We start from the raw sequence: 12,323 nt of genomic DNA on the forward strand, positions 1-12,323 counted from the left end.
CAGGGCCCAAGCACCTGGGCCATCCTCCACTGCACTCCCTGGCCACAGCAGAGAGCTGGCCTGGAAGAGTGGCAACTGGGACAGAATCCGGCGCCCCAACCGGGACTAGAACCCGGTGTGCCGGCGCCGCTAGGCGGAGGATTAGCCTAGTGAGCCGCGGCGCCGGCCAAAACATTCTTTAAATATACATCCACACATGCATACCCATTAAGTGAGGACTTAAATGTAATTAAGACTATTGACTATTTAAAATTATTATTGTGGGGCTCATATAATATGTAAAAATATAATGACAAAGAGGAGGAATGCAATAAACAGAACTATATCATTATAAGATTCTTATATTACTGTTTCTAAGCAACATAAGATTATTTGCAGGGAGACTGACAACTCAAAGGTCTTGTTAGGAGCTCAAGTGAGTTGGTTGGGGGATGAGGGAAGAGGAGAGAACTGAGCTTCCAGAGAGTGAGTGAGTGCACGTGTGGCCAACTAAAGCAACAAGCTAGGAAAGGAGAGGAGGGCAGGTAGCTGTGAATCATGTGCTGCAATGGTATAGCCATAGACTAACCTGGAAGAAAAGTGCTCAGAGCAAGAAGGTCAGTGGATCAGCACAGGCATGGAGGCCATCTCAGGAAGGAGGGAATTCCAAAGCAAAGGTTCTCATTGTTCTATGATCTCTGGGATGAGAGAAGAGTGAGGGGTTGGGCTAGGAGTAGAAAACACTGAGGAGGAGTCAGAGCAGGTTAAAGTGTCTTTAGGTTTCTCCCCTGCTCCTGGCATAAGGAGGCCTCAGTAGGAGTGCCTGAGAGGATCCTGGACCTTGAAGGCAGGCCTAGATGAAGGAGACCTAACAATAGAGGAGACTGGGCTAGGAATGTAAACGTTAAGAGCATTAAACGTTAAACACCTTGCAACCTTTTTAGAAAAAGCAATGCTTTTTGGCTCACAGGGGGCCATGTTGTCTCTGGACCACGGTGTCTGGTATCTCCACTGAAAGACTCAAAGGCAAGGTGCTAAAATCTGAAAGCTCAATCTTTCACATATCTGGGAGCTGATGCTGGCCTACGACTGGGAGTGTCATTTCTAGTACATATGGTTTACTGGAGTCTCCCTACAAGGACTGGTTTGGCCTTACTCATGGCATGGTGGTGAGTGATATGGTCAAGTACCCCAAGAGACAGAGCCAGGTGTAAGCTACAGACTTTTTATAGCCTAGCCTTGGAAGTCACATAGCATAATCTCTGCCATTTATATAGGTCAGAGCAGCCACAAGCCTCCAATAAAATTTAAGTGGAGAGAACACAGATCCCTGACTCATAATACTAATTGTATTATAAAAAATAATAAAGTAGGATGAGGTGTGTGTGTGTGTGTGTGTGTGTACACAGGTGTGTGTGCTGCCATCTGCTGTTTTTGGGAAATGCAATCTGCCACAATAGGAAGGGGGTAATAAAGGAGAAAATAGTAAACAGAAACAATGGAAAACAAATACCAAGATAGGAATTAAGAGTAATATATTAATAATTGGATTACATTAAAAAGGACTAAACACTCCATTTAGAAGACATGTTGTCAGACTAGAAAAAAGCATGTTTGCTGTTTTACAAATACACCTTGTCAAGAGACAGTGAAGAAGAATACATGTAACATAAACATAGAATATATATAAAAGTACACAAAAGCTAACGGAGCTATATTTACCCATTTAGTTGATATATTCCATATATATATATATACACACATATATGTAGATTTATTTATCTGAAAGGCAGAGTTAAGAGAGGGAGAGAGAGAGATTTTCTTTTTTTAAAAAAAAGATTTATTGCCGGCGCCGCGGCTCACTAGGCTAATCCTCCGCCTAGCGGCGCCGGCACACCGGGTTCTAGTCCCGGTCGGGGCGCCGGATTCTGTCCCGGTTGCCCCTCTTCCAGGCCAGCCCTCTGCTGTGGCCAGGGAGTGCAGTGGAGGATGGCCCAGGTGCTTGGGCCCTGCACCCCATGGGAGACCAGGAAAAGCACCTGGCTCCTGGCTCCTGCCATCGGATCAGCGCGGTGCGCCGGCCGCAGCGCGCTGGCCGCGGCGGCCATTGGAGGGTGAACCAACGGCAAAAGGAAGACCTTTCTCTCTGTCTCTCTCTCTCACTGTCCACTCTGCCTGTCAAAAAAAAAAAAAAAAAAAGATTTATTGATTTTACTTCAAAATAACAGTAACACAGAGAGAGAAGGAGAGGCAGAGAGACAGAGAGGTCCTCCATCTGCTGGTTCACTCCCTAATTGGCTGCAATGGCCAAAGCTACACCAATCTGATGCCAGAAGCCAGAAGCTTCTTCTGGGTCTCCCACCCAGGTTCAGGGGCCCAAAGGCTTGTGTCATCTTCTACTGCTTACTCAGGCCATAGCAGAGAGTTGGATCAGAAGTGGAGTAGCCGGGTTTCAAACCAGTGCCCATATGGGATGCTGTCACTGCATTTGGCAGCTTTACCCACTACACCACAGCGCCTGCCCTGATAGATTTTTCCATTCATTGGTTAACTCCCCAAATGCCACAACAGTCGGAGCTGGGCTGATCAGGAGCCAGGAGCCAGGAAGTTCATCTGGGGTTTCTCACGCAGGTGCAGGGACCCAAGCACTTGGGCCATCTTCTACTGCTTTCTCAGGGCATTAGCAGGGAGTTAGATCAGAAGTAGAACAGCTAGGACTCAAACTGGTGCCCACATGGAATGCCAGTACTGCAGGCGGTGGCTCTACTACACCACAGCACAAGCACATAGATGATATAGTATCATTTTTTGTGTTTGTTTAAAGGTTTATTTATTTATTTGAAAGGCAGAGTTACAGAGAGAGAGAGAGGGAAGGAGAAACAAAGAGATAGTTCTTCCATCCACTGGTTCACTCCCCAAAGGCCATAGCTGTGCCAATCCAAAGCCAGGAGCCAGGAAGCTCTTCTGGGACTTCCACGTGGGTGCAGAACTTGGGCCATCCTCAAAGGGTTTCCCAGGCCATAGCAGAGAGCTGGATTGAAGTGGAGCAGCCAGGACTCGAACTGGAGCCCTGTGGGATGCCAGCACTACAGGCAGTGGCTTTACCTGCTATGCCACAGTGCCAGCCCCTAGAAGATATATTCTTGCACAGTAATATATTTATATATCAACTGAGCTTTCAAGACAAATTATGTAGAGAAGGTGCACAGACTAATCAAAATACATACAGCAAAATCAATAGAACTCAAGGAAAATTCACAATAATTAATGATTTTAACACTTGTCTCTCAGTAACTCACACTTCAGCAACATTTGAAAAAAATCAGTAAGAAACAGACTATTAGAACACTTCCACCCAAGTCAGGCTAACTGGCATTCACAAGACACTACACCCCAAAATCACAGGATAGTCAAACTTTCTAATGAAGCCAGGGTACCAGTTTCTGATTATAACACAGGAAACTGGATGTTGGGGTTAGAATGTAGGAAGCTGTCCTCACAGAGTATACACTGGCTGCACCCCATGGACTATTGAACACTTGAAATGGTTTCCTTAAATAATCCATTGGTGATGGAAGAAATCACAAAGGAAATAGGAAAATAACTGAATCACTGTAAACAAAATAATTCCAAATTCTTGCCAATTTAATTCTGCCCTGAAGGGTACCAGTCTTCCCTGCACACACTCACACGCTGCCATCTCATGCTTGGTGGGTTCCAGCCTGCCCTTCTGCTCCACATCCATCTTCCCCTCCCAGGTGCCTGCTGGGAAGACTGCAAGCTCCAAACTCCAGCATCAGATACAAAGATCACAACCTTTCAGAGACTAGTAAACCAAATTCCCACAAATGTCTAGGATCAAATCCTCTAACAAGTGCGTTTTAGTGGAACTGAGGAGCCTAGAGAAAAGATTATGTATCTTCCATTGTGATTTCAAGCAAGTTAAGTTCTGGAACTGCCAATGGATTTACCATGTGTCAATCCTGTGAAGTTCTAGAGAGAAAAGGTAACACAGTACAGTAGAAGTTGAGAGCAGTAGGGTTGAGGAAGGAGGACACACGTGGAGTGGTGGTTGAAGGAAGGTTCAAGGGAGATTTGCTTTGAGCCCAGTTTTGGGTTACTCCAAAGCTGACTTTCATCCAATAATCCAAGAGCATGTAGTTCATTTTGAGGGAATTCTAGGAAACATCAGCAGAGAAGTAAGAAGTGTCCAATAAATGGTTGGTTAAGGGCTGCTCCTGGTGGTGGTGAGGGTCGGGATTGGGAGGTATACATTAAATTTCCACCACTTCTGGCCTGTTGTGCTGAGAGGCAAGGCTGACACTGGGGATCTGAGAAAACCATCAGGCAGAGAAATTCAAGTTCTGGATGCTATGACTCAGGATTATTAATGTGGTTAAGGAAGTCTATAAAGACAAAGCATTGACAGCATCTGCTATCCTTGGGTGTGTGTGTGTGTGTGTGTGTGTGTGATATGTGCATTTGCGCAGAAAGAAGAGAAAGGGAAAGGAGACAGATGCATGTATGAACTAATGTTAGTGAGAATGAGCCTGCAGAGAGAGAAATACTGAGAATAAGGATTCAGTTGCTTCTGTCAGAAAAGCTTAATAAGTGATTTGATAGCTCAGAAGTCCCACATTTCACTTCAAGTGGAGTGACAAAATTCATGAAACAGAATATTTAGTCACAGAGATACACACTGCAGAGTCAGGCATGGAATTCATATTTCCAACTTGTAGTCAAAATAGATTAGTATTGCAACAAGAATGTATTAGGAGTTTACATGTGACAGTCACTACAAGATTAGACACAGTTCCCTGCTCTACATAAGCTTAGGGTGTAGTGTGCTTTCTGAACATTATCCCTTAAACTTCTACTTAACAGGCACAGGCATCCATCCATGTACTCAAGCAAAGAAATTAATGGCAAAGCCATAACTTTACTTCAACTTACACTTTGTTTTTTTTTTTTTTTTCTTTTTTTTTTTTTTCTTTTTTTGACAGGCAGAGTGGACAGTGAGAGAGAGAGACAGAGAGAAAGGTCTTCCTTTGCCGTTGGTTCACCCTCCAATGGCCGCCGCGGCCGGCGCGCTGCGGCCGGCGCACCGCGCTGATCCGATGGCAGGAGCCAGGAGCCAGGTGCTTTTCCTGGTCTCCCATGGGGTGCAGGGCCCAAGCACCTGGGCCATCCTCCACTGCACTCCCTGGCCACAGCAGAGGGCTGGCCTAGAAGAGGGGCAACCGGGACAGAATCCGGCGCCCCGACCGGGACTAGAACCCGGTGTGCCGGCGCTGCTAGGCGGAGGATTAGCCTAGTGAGCCGCGGCGCCGGCCTACACTTTGCTTTTTAGATATGTTTTTAAAATGGTTTACTGAATTTCACTGCCACAACGCATGTCTGAGTTGCAAGAGTAGGATTACATGTAGACAAGGCCTCATTATTATTTTCACAGAAGGTAATTCTAACGTCATTAGTCTTACATTAAAAGAGAACTATTCCTTCACAAAAATATGAATAGGTCTAGGGTTCAATTTCCCAGACTAAGGAGATTTCTTCCATAAAACTGTAGGAAGTAACATTTTTAAAAAAAGGGAGTATTGAAAAGAATGGGAGAGAAAGAAAAAGGGAAGTTAAACAGTTTATTAGCCTTTTCCTCAAAAATACAAATCCTACCTCAATAGTCTCAGTAATAGTAAGCCCCGATGGACAAAATTTCTAAGCAAAATCTGACTGCAAAGACACCCTTATCTGAGCACTACTGGGAATTCCACAGCTCCTGAGATTAGGAAATCAGAAGAAAGATTATTTGTCCTCCCTAAATGCTAAATTCCAAACACAGGAGAAATGCTGCTGTTGATTTACAACTCAAGAGTTGAAAATTTAAGCTGTTTCCAATCAGCCCAGAAGAAATAAGCCTGAGTGCAAACCTGACTCTTTCCTCTGAGCCTTCTTTTCCAGCTGTAGAGGAAAAAACAACACTACACCCAGTTACCACGATGGTCAAAACCTCAAATATCTGCTGCAGTCTAACACAGTTAACAGCACAAACTTACTCTCCACTCCCTGCTCTAGTTTCCTATTTGCTTTTGTAATTTATTTTTTTAAATTTACTCATTTAAAAGGCAGTGACAGGGAGTGATAGAAAGGTCTTCCATTTGCTGGTTCACTCCTCAGGTGGCTACAGTGGCTTGGGCTGGGCCAGACTGAAGCCAGGAGGCCAAAAACTGCATCTGGGTCTCCCACATGGGTGGCAGGCCTTCCCAGGTGCATTAGCAGAGAGCTAAATCAGAAGTGGAACAGCTGGGACTCGAACCCACACTCTGATATGGAATGCCAGTGATGCATGTGACGGCTTAACCTGCCACACCACAATACCACCCCCAACATGTGGCATTTGGCACATCAGTTAAGACACTGCTTGAGACAGTGACATCCAATATCAGAGTGCCTGGGGTTCAAGTCCTGAATCCCCTTCTGATTCCAGGATCCTGCTAATGCACACTCTGAGAGACAGCAGCTGATGGCTCCACTTGGGTCCCTGCTGCACACTGGAAACCCTAAACTGAGTTCCCAGATTCTGACTTCATCTTGGCCCAGCCCCAGCTGTTGTAGGTATTTGGACTGTGAAGCTGCATTCGGAGATCTCTGATTTCTCTCTCTCTGCTTTTCAAATGAATAAACATTTAAAAAAAAAATGTATTAAGCGTAGCCCTCTTCTATTTTCCCGTTTTTCATTATCTATCTTCCTTAAATAGTCCCTTCACCTTACTCATATATTTTATTAAACTTCTTATTAACTAATCAAACAACTTGTTTGTTTGACCTCTATTGGCACTGATTGGGCATGTCTTTCCACTACAAATAAAAAGAAGTCAAGGTGATTATTAAACAACTATGATTTGGAAATGCTTTCTTTCCTGAGGCCACTCAGCTGGGAACTACAAATAGCTCACATTAATGAGTAACAAAATACTCTTTCTGGGGCTCAATTTCTACCTTTAGAATTTAAACACCAAATCTATCAATTCCTTCTCTCTCCTCATTTAATCACAGGCTCTTGACATAGCTACAGAATGGTGCAGGATCATCCTGCGAGGCTGCACACTGCCGGGGTGGGGAGGTGACAGCGTTCTTGGAGAAGAAGCAACAGAGACAAGTTGCGGTAACATGTCTATTTACTAGTGTTCAAGCATAAGCTTTTAAAGGGCAGGCAGAGGGGGTGCGTAGCTAATTCAGGGCAATACTAATTCTATAGGATAAAGCCCATATTGGCACCACTATGCTTCTTCAATCAGCTTAAAGGTCAGGTAGCCTAAGGTAGCCTTCCACATGGGCCTGGGCCATACCCAGGAGCAGTTTACCTGACTGGCAATTACAAAGCTCTTCAACAGAAAAGGGAGTGGGGAGCAGGGAGTGGGGGAGGTGCCTGGGGCTCCTGGCGCCTGCCAGCAGTCAGGTTAACCTCCTGCATGGGCTAGGCAGGCAGACTCCCAGCCAGGCACAGAATCACCCACAGAATGGAGCACTAGTGAGATTTTACATGATAAGAAAATAAAAGGACTATCACCAGAAAAGAAATGTTGGGTCTTTTAATTTGTGGTGATGGACAGCAATTAAAATGTACAAACTGAAATGAAAATATTAATAAATTGAACTTCTTCATTTTAAGGACTTCTAACCATTTCAAAAGATTTGATAACACAACTTACTAATTTGCAACAGATTTGTTACACACACAACTGATTAAGAACTATCAACCATGGGGTGAGCACTGTAGTGCAGTGGGTTAGGGGTTAGGCGGCCCCTTGCAAAGCCAGATCTCATATTGGAGTGCTGATTCAAGGCCTGGCTGCTCTTTCTCTGATCCAGCTCCCTGCTAATGTGGCTGGAAAAACAGTGGATGACGGACCGAGTACTTGGGCCCCTTTCATCCATATGGGAGACAAAGATAGAGCTCAAGGCTCCTGGCTTCAGCCTTGCCCAACCCTGGCCATTGTGGCCATTTGGGGAGTGAACCAGTATATGGAAATTCTCTCTGTCTTCCTGTCACTCTGCTTTTCAAATAAATAAAATAAATATTTTTAAGAAAACAACTATTACACTGCAAAAGGATTCCTAAAATTCAATTTGTAAAGTCTCATTTGAATACTGTATTAAAAAAAGACTTAGCACTTTTCAGAGAAGGAAACACAAGTACAAGCATATAGGGGTGGACATTTGGCAGGGACTTTAACCTCTGATGCCACATCGGACATTCAGCTTTGCTTCTGACTACAACTTTCTGCACACTCTGGGAGACAGCAGATGATGGTGCAAAATTTTGTGTCCCTGCAACCCAAATCAATATGGGTAACCCAGATTAAGATCCATGTTCCTGGCTTTCACCTGATTGTTCCAGGCATTTGGAAAACTGAACTACCATCTCTTTCTCTGCCTTTCAAATAAAATGAAATGAAATAATGAAATATAGTGTGATTATTTTTTAATATCTAGAAAAGGATTAATTTCATTTGTAATCAGAAAAATGCAAATTTAAATCATGGGGTATATGCCACAAGATTTACAAAAATTCAATATTCTGAAATTAAGAACTGGGGAGTCTCAAGCTTTCTGTGTCAGCTTTTCATTACTACAATGAATTGCCTGAGACAAGCTACTTAAAAAGGAAAAATGCTTATTTAACTCACAGTTTTGGAGGCTGAAGGTCCAAATGGCACAATGCAGGTCCTATCTCTGGTGAGCAGCAGATGGCAAATGGTAGCGTGAATAGAAAGCAAGAATCACATGGTGAGGGTTTTATAACTGCTCTCTTCCAGGAAGTCCCTCTAAGGTCATGCCTCAAGGACCTAAGGTCATCTCAAAGCCCCACCTCCCAAAAGCTCCAGCACCTCCTAAGAGCACCACCCTGGGGAAGAGATCTTTACTACCTGGGCCTTTGCGGATTTTCACATTCAAAGCATGGCAGAAGAAGATCATCAAGTAGATCAAGACTTCTAAGGGAATATGAATAGGCAACACAGTTGTAGAAAGCAATCTGGCATCCTCTAGTAAATGTAACAACATGAATAACGTTTGATCTAACAATTCAAATTTTAGAGATACACCCAACATAAATGTGTGCTCAAGTATAGTAGGAAATCTATACAAGAATGTTCATAGCATTATTTTGCAAGATACTAAAAAACTAGAAGCAATAAAATATCTATTAACAATCAAATGAAAGAATATTGACACACTCATACAGAATACTGTTAACAGAAAACCTGATAAACTCACAAACCTAAGAATTAGAAGTCAGTCATAAATGAATACACACAATCAATCATGTTTATATTGCTGAATTTAAATTATAGGCTAAAGTTTTGGAGTAAATGTTAAACAAAAGTAAAAAAAAATTACCAAAAGAATCAGGATTGTGATGAAAAATGATTGATATAGTTAACAATGATAGTTTACAAGTAAATGAATGGAAAAAAATATATACCAAACAAGGGAAAGCATTAAGAACCTTAAAGTAGACATATTAATTGCAGATAAAGTAGATTTCAAGGCCAAGAATGCATAGAGAGAGATACTGATGACATCATGAAATTCACAAGTTCTAATAATACATTTTAAAATATATGGAGCAGGGACTGGTGCTGTGGCGGAGAGCAGGTCAAGCTGCCACCTGCAGTGCTCCCATCCCATACTGGAGGTGGGTTTGAGTCCTGGCTACTCTACTTCCGATCCAGCTCTCTGTTATGTCCAAGAAAGCAGTAGAAGATGGCCCAAATCCTTGGGCCCCTGCACACATGCGGGAGACCTGGAAGAAGCTCCTGGCTTCAGATGGGCACAGCTCCAGCCTTTGTGGCCATCTGGGGAGTGAACCAGTGGACGGAAGACCTCTCTCCCTGCCACTGCCTCTCTGTAACTCTGCTTTTCAAATAAATAAATAAATCTTTAAAAGAAATACATATGGAGTAAAAATGGACAAAATTAAAGTAGACAATACAATAGTAGTAGCTAGAAATTTCAAATCCCTCTCTCAGTAACTGAGTAAGTTGACAAATATTGGGAAAGACATATTTAAGCAATACTTTCAATGACCTAATTACTGTTTGTAGAACATCAAACCCAGTAAGTTCAAGTACACATAGTATATTCAACAAAACAAGCTTCACCATAAAATAAATCAATAAATGTAAAAATATTCAAATTATAGGATATATTCTCTAGTCACAAGGAAATTAGAAACTAATAATAATAAAATATCTATAAAACTCCAAATATTTGAAAATCAAACACATTCTAATAATCTATGGGTCAGAGAAAAAAATGACATTGGAAATTAGAAAATCTTTCAAACAATTGATAATGGAAGTATAATATAAAATAAATTCCAGATGAAGCTAAAAAGTGAAGCTTATAATTTGAATGGCTTTAATCAAGAAAGAGGACCTAAAGCCAGTAGTCTAGAACTTTTCCTAAGACATTAGAAAAAGAAAAGAAAAATAATACTGGTTAGTAGAGAATAAAATCGTATATTACTGAAACAGAAAATAAATGATAGAAAAAAATCAAGACAAAATTGGTTCTTTGAAAAGACCATCAACAAACTTCAAGCTAGACTGCACAAAAATAAGATGGAACACAAATTAATAAATACCCAAAATGAAAGACAGCTTATCAGTATAGATCTAATTGACATTAAAATAGTTCTGTTGTGAACACCTCTATGCCAACAATTTCATAGCTTTGATAAATAAATTACTTAAAAATAATGTATTGAGTAATTATTTCAGAGCAAAGGAGATGAAGTGGCAAAACTAATGATCTAATAACTAATGAATAACTAAATGAACCAGTATTGCAGCCTAAAGAGGGGGGTGAAATTGTTCTTAAGGGTCTTACTGGAACCCTAGTAAGATTTGAATTTGGACAGAATATGATTGTTTTTCATAATGTTAAATATTTTGAATTTGATATTTTATGATGGAAGGAAGCAGAACTTTGGTGGCAGCCACAGTGTGCTACTATACAACTAAAATTAAATAGTAGAATTCTGTGGAATCAGAAGTTAATTTTAGCAACTTCTGTTAAATTCAGAAGCTGAACATTCAAGTAAAAAGCTAGAATTTTTGCCCTGTGAAATAATGCAGTGAAAAGGAAAGAAAATAAAAGCATGATCAAGTACAATAGAGTTCATATACTTTCAAGGTACCTGCCGCTTTGTGCTTGAGGATTCACAGAACACTTGTTGATGGGATCAAGCTGTCCATTCTTGGGCTTGGAATCAAAAAATTCATATAACTTTTAAAACTAAGTAGGCAGGCATTTTATGGAAGATCAATACTCAAAGAAGTAGGAAAACCAGATTAAAAGCAACAACATAAAAAGGGACCAAGGTGGCTGAATTGAGAGAAGTAGCACTCATCACCACAGAAAAATCCCCTAACAAGGGAAGGATCACCTATCTAGGAGACTGAGGGAAAATTTCAGTAAAGAAGTGACAAGAGGGGCAAACAACACAAAGACTGGAAACCAACAGAGAAGAAAAAAGCCACTGCAGGGTTTATGCCAGGTCCCTGGCCAGGGGGGCACTTTCTTCTTGGAAAAAGCTAAGCAGAAGGTGAGAATGGCTGCCCTAATTGCAGAGGAATTCCACAGTCCTCACTGACTTGAAATCTAGCCTAAATAGTTGACTGGGGTTCAAACCACTACTGGGCTAAAAAAAAAAAAAAAGAAAAAGAAAAAAAAGAAAAAAAAGAACTCACGTTGCCTCCCTCTGAGCCCAAAGCACCAGATTCCGAAATTGCTATGATAGAGCTGCTGTTAAGGAACAGCAAGTAGCCCCGATGCTACCAGAGGCTCTCATAGGCAGAGACAGGGGACACTCCAAAGGAGAGTATCCTGAAGCTGCGGGAATTCTGGGCACAAGCTCTGGGCTACACTTAGTGGATCTGCATCACCCAGCGAAGTCCCCCTTTTCTTCCTGGAGTATGAGTTTCAGCAACAGCAGCAGATCATAAAGAAATCTGACAGGGAGTGCCAAGGTTGCAGCACAGCAGTCTGTTACTAGACTTTTCAACCTAGCTTCCTGCTAGCATTAGCAGAGAAGGCAGGAGGGGGAAGTACTTGAGCCCCATGTGGTAGACCTGGGTGGAATTCTGGGCTCCTGGCTTTTGACCGGACCCAGACATGGCTATTATGGCCATTTGAAGAGTAATCCACTGGATGGGGGTCTACTGATGCTCCTTTCTCTGTCATTTTGCTTTTAAAATAAATAATAAATCTTTTAAGAAGAAATTTCTGAAAAAAAAAAAGTTAAAAAGATCAGACCTGAGGAAGGGCCCTTTCTCTCC

General features: G+C 42.0%; 1 protein-coding gene across 3 annotated transcripts in view; it reads right to left on the bottom strand.

The window, feature by feature from the left end:
• Positions 1–12,323, bottom strand: part of LOC100348617 (bile acid-CoA:amino acid N-acyltransferase) — a 53,235-nt gene that overhangs the window by 16,772 nt on the left and 24,140 nt on the right. Inside the window, exons 1-2 of one of the 3 annotated variants that reach the window (XM_089301375.1) lie at positions 8,907–8,978; positions 8,667–8,712 (exon numbers count right to left, since the gene is read on the bottom strand). The exons of 1 other annotated variant lie outside the window; for it this stretch is intronic. The gene's annotated coding sequence lies outside the window, so the exon portion shown is untranslated. Of the gene's footprint in view, positions 1–8,666; positions 8,748–8,906; positions 8,979–12,323 lie in introns of those variants that run through there. One more of the 3 variants, XM_002708163.6, reaches the window with a different exon arrangement.

The sequence above is a fragment of the Oryctolagus cuniculus genome, chromosome 1, assembly GCF_051225735.1.
Source record: "Oryctolagus cuniculus isolate XC-2025 breed Fujian yellow rabbit chromosome 1, ASM5122573v1, whole genome shotgun sequence".
NCBI classification, from domain to species: domain Eukaryota; kingdom Metazoa; phylum Chordata; class Mammalia; order Lagomorpha; family Leporidae; genus Oryctolagus; species Oryctolagus cuniculus.